General features: G+C 35.2%; 1 long non-coding RNA gene across 1 annotated transcript; it reads left to right on the forward strand.

The window, feature by feature from the left end:
- Window positions 1-20: 20 nt before the first annotated feature.
- LOC143697071 (uncharacterized) lies at window positions 21-4,108 on the forward strand. Its single transcript, XR_013186165.1, has 3 exons — window positions 21-68; window positions 345-411; window positions 496-4,108. It is a non-coding gene; the product is annotated as an uncharacterized LOC143697071 (long non-coding RNA).
- Window positions 4,109-5,000: the final 892 nt, after the last annotated feature.

Here is a 5,000-nt window from a genome sequence, read left to right on the forward strand (position 1 = left end):
TGATTTAACTCATGGCTCCCCCTTTGAGATCAACATAACTTCTGACGAATCAAATGTACCGGCAAATTGTAAGTGTGATGCATGAAAAACTATTAAAACAGTTTTTCGCCTATGTAATGTATAAAATTAATCTTAATTAAGCAGTCCGAGTTAACTATTTGGGACCAATTTTAAGGAAAGTTACATTCTGATCTAACAGTATCATGTACAAATTTGAAATATTTTGGTACTATTGAATCAAGTTAAGTCATGATGAATTTATCTTATCTGGTGTCATGCTCCTGGATTATTCAGAATTGTAACTATAGCCTTTTATTTTACGGCACTTATTTATTTTACTACAGATTTTATCAAAGCCAAATACTGTCCAAAAGGGGCGACTGGGAAAGAAGAGAAACAGGTCAATACAAGGTTAGATTCAATCTTTATATTCTTTCCCCATTTTGCCTTCATTTTCCTTTTCCTGTTTTAATTTTTCTATTTTTATATTCTCAGATCATCAGGGGTTTCTGAAAGCAAACACCAGTCAGTTGGTTGAAAATATGAAGAACATTGATCCAATCATTGACGATCTTGACTTGCACAATGAATCAGTTGCAAATGTGCGAGCGAATCCAACACGCCGGATGAAGATGAGGGAACTGCTGGACTGTGTGATGAAGATGAGGGAACTGCTTGACTGTGTGAATTGTGAAAGCATTGCCAAGGAGCTGGTCAATGCTTTGTGCAAGCCCATCATCAAAATGTTTTAACATATCGTAAATTTCAATTGTTTGATAAATTATCTAACGATTATACCTAACTATCAGCAGTTATATGTGAAACGAGCTCAGTCGCATTAGAGATGGATTCTTGTTTATATTGAACCGCATGTTTAACAGCTCTAGGGTTCTTAAATTGTTTACCGCGGTTTCATTTTGAACAACACTATCGTAACACTTATCGTATCGACGGGTGTGATTGTAATGTTTTGTATGGTGTTTTTCTTTACACTTTCCCCCTGGATATCTGGTTCCTACAGTTAGCGGTAATGTTAGTCAACTCTATGTCTTCTCTTTGTTCATATTTGACAGTATTCGCATGAATTGGCGTGATTTAATAAAATGACGGTTTAAACCATCATCTTCGCTTGAGACATTTACATTATATTTTATGGTTTACAGTATATTTTACAGTATTTTACAGTATATTATACCATCCTAGTTTTAAATAGCGCTTAAATGTATATTTTACCCCTTTATGCGGCTGCAGAACACCGCACAAGGATCTCTGAAATGTTTTTTGTGTAAAACATCTATGTAGATCTATCTATGTTTTTAAAAATACACCGAAACAAAGAATGAGTTTAGTTGAATCAGGTTAACATTCTTAATTTAGTCCAAAACTATTAAGTTCAAATAATCCAATTGTTTCGTTTATTTAGGGATAGTGTTCAACAACCTTTACAAATATATCTAATAAGATAACCTTTTACAAAATCTTTACTCGGTAAAGACTCTTATTGGTTTTGTCGCATCCAATGCATCCCCAAAGTAGTTGTTTTTATAATGATTAAAACCGCTTTAATTATTATTATCATGGTCTACACTTTATGGTAAAACACTAACATATCAGAAACTCTTTTAAATATAAACATTAACATGTTTTTATCTTGCTGTTAAAACACATAAATAACGTTTTATTTCAAATGTACACCCCTATACAGCATGATGGGATGGGGAAATCCACAGGCTCACTGAAATATTTAATCTCTGAAATATTCTCATCTAGTATTTATTCATTAAATTATTAATGCGCAAGAATCAAGACTTATAATACCATTTTATTATAAAATTGTGAAACTCCAAAGCTCCGACACGGTCGCAAAGAATGATGAGTTAAGCGGTACAATCTTTTATTTCAACAGTATTTTTCTTTACAAAATGATGATAGACCGACATTAAATATACATAAAGTAGACAATAACTCCATTTACTTAAGTAATTTTTTTTGGTTTACTTAACTGAAACAGGTTCTTTCAACATGACTTTGAATGAGAAAACAAATATAACGGTGTTCAATGAAAAATATTTTTTAAATAAACTGAACAGTACCGTAAAATAATTTTCGGCTGAATTCTCTCGGACGACATGCAGGTCATGGTTATTTACGGCGTCCTGATGACGACCCCCACCGTACACACCATGGGTGCGAGGGCGGACCCCAATCGCATGGGTTAATAAACTCTACACAGAGTTTCGACGTTTTCGACGAAACCCCGTTTCGACGCTACGGACGGATGCTTCAACGACGTCGGATTCGATATCGTAAAAAACGCGACTGCGGGGGTACTACAACATCTCATTGATCAAAAGTGGAAGGAATTGATCAGATGTTCCTGTTTGTCTGAGCATTTGGCATTTGTCAAAAACACAAGCTTCCGAGCGTTAAAGCACTAGGCCTGGACGATTGTGCTGCAAGGACTCGCTCAAGAGATTCCGGGGACTTTCACCATCAAACAGTTTCCTATTTAAAAATCTAAAAACCTCTGAGATGGCGACGCAAAAGCTGACGGAGAACAACTGCCCGTCGAGTTCCGGCGATGCGGGACACAAGTATCATCCGGTGTGTGAGTGCTCCACGGGGAAAGAGTGTCGTTTAAGGGCCACGTTAGACTCTATGTTTAAAGATCATTTTAGAGACCAGATGGTTTACTTGATGGACAGTATCATCGATGCTGCGTGCGATAGGAAAACCGATTGTGAGCGGGACACCAAACGTGTCACAAATCTCAAAAAAGAAATGGATGTCATAAGAGGGTTGGTGGGGACATGGACCGATGTGACGCCCATGTTTTTTAACACCCTAGAGCCGACAGGCGTAATCCTCAGAAAAGTTCTGGATGTGATGTATGCATCTAGTCACGAATTCGCGGTCGATGAACTACTCGTTATGTTTACGTTTGTAACAGATATCTGTGCGTCACTGGCATCAAAAAATGCCAAAACAGATCTTGGCGAAATAGTTGAAGGCCTCGTCAACTATACCCTAGACCAAGACATGGTAGCGTGCCGAGACTTTCTATTCTGGTTGGATCATAAATAAATGGAGTTATTGTCTACTTTATGTATATTTAATGTCGGTCTATCATCATTTTGTAAAGAAAAATACTGTTGAAATAAAAGATTGTACCGCTTAACTCATCATTCTTTGCGACCGTGTCGGAGCTTTGGAGTTTCACAATTTTATAATAAAATGGTATTATAAGTCTTGATTCTTGCGCATTAATAATTTAATGAATAAATACTAGATGAGAATATTTCAGAGATTAAATATTTCAGTGAGCCTGTGGATTTCCCCATCCCATCATGCTGTATAGGGGTGTACATTTGAAATAAAACGTTATTTATGTGTTTTAACAGCAAGATAAAAACATGTTAATGTTTATATTTAAAAGAGTTTCTGATATGTTAGTGTTTTACCATAAAGTGTAGACCATGATAATAATAATTAAAGCGGTTTTAATCATTATAAAAACAACTACTTTGGGGATGCATTGGATGCGACAAAACCAATAAGAGTCTTTACCGAGTAAAGATTTTGTAAAAGGTTATCTTATTAGATATATTTGTAAAGGTTGTTGAACACTATCCCTAAATAAACGAAACAATTGGATTATTTGAACTTAATAGTTTTGGACTAAATTAAGAATGTTAACCTGATTCAACTAAACTCATTCTTTGTTTCGGTGTATTTTTAAAAACATAGATAGATCTACATAGATGTTTTACACAAAAAACATTTCAGAGATCCTTGTGCGGTGTTCTGTAGCCGCATAAAGGGGTAAAATATACATTTAAGCGCTATTTAAAACTAGGATGGTATAATATACTGTAAAATACTGTAAAATATACTGTAAACCATAAAATATAATGTAAATGTCTCAAGCGAAGATGATGGTTTAAACCGTCATTTTATTAAATCACGCCAATTCATGCGAATACTGTCAAATATGAACAAAGAGAAGACATAGAGTTGACTAACATTACCGCTAACTGTAGGAACCAGATATCCAGGGGGAAAGTGTAAAGAAAAACACCATACAAAACATTACAATCACACCCGGCGATACGATAAGTGTTACGATAGTGTTGTTCAAAATGAAACCGCGGTAAACAATTTAAGAACCCTAGAGCTGTTAAACATGCGGTTCAATATAAACAAGAATCCATCTCTAATGCGACTGAGCTCGTTTCACATATAACTGCTGATAGTTAGGTATAATCGTTAGATAATTTATCAAACAATTGAAATTTACGATATGTTAAAACATTTTGATGATGGGCTTGCACAAAGCATTGACCAGCTCCTTGGCAATGCTTTCACAATTCACACAGTCAAGCAGTTCCCTCATCTTCATCACACAGTCCAGCAGTTCCCTCATCTTCATCCGGCGTGTTGGATTCGCTCACACATTTGCAACTGATTCATTGTGCAAGTCAAGATCGTCAATGATTGGATCAATGTTCTTCATATTTTCAACCAACTGACTGGTGTTTGCTTTCAGAAACCCTTGATGATCTGAGAATATAAAAATAGAAAAATTAAAACAGGAAAAGGAAAATGAAGGCAAAATGGGGAAAGAATATAAAGATTGAATCTAACCTTGTATTGACCTGTTTCTCTTCTTTCCCAGTCGCCCCTTTTGGACAGTATTTGGCTTTGATAAAATCTGTAGTAAAATAAATAAGTGCCGTAAAATAAAAGGCTATAGTTACAATTCTGAATAATCCAGGAGCATGACACCAGATAAGATAAATTCATCATGACTTAACTTGATTCAATAGTACCAAAATATTTCAAATTTGTACATGATACTGTTAGATCAGAATGTAACTTTCCTTAAAATTGGTCCCAAATAGTTAACTCGGACTGCTTAATTAAGATTAATTTTATACATTACATAGGCGAAAAACTGTTTTAATAGTTTTTCATGCATCACACTTACAATTTGCCGGTAC

This window comes from Siphateles boraxobius, unplaced genomic scaffold, assembly GCF_051911475.1.
Source record: "Siphateles boraxobius isolate OS27281-9 unplaced genomic scaffold, OSU_SipBor_1 31, whole genome shotgun sequence".
In the NCBI taxonomy this organism is placed as follows: domain Eukaryota; kingdom Metazoa; phylum Chordata; class Actinopteri; order Cypriniformes; family Leuciscidae; genus Siphateles; species Siphateles boraxobius.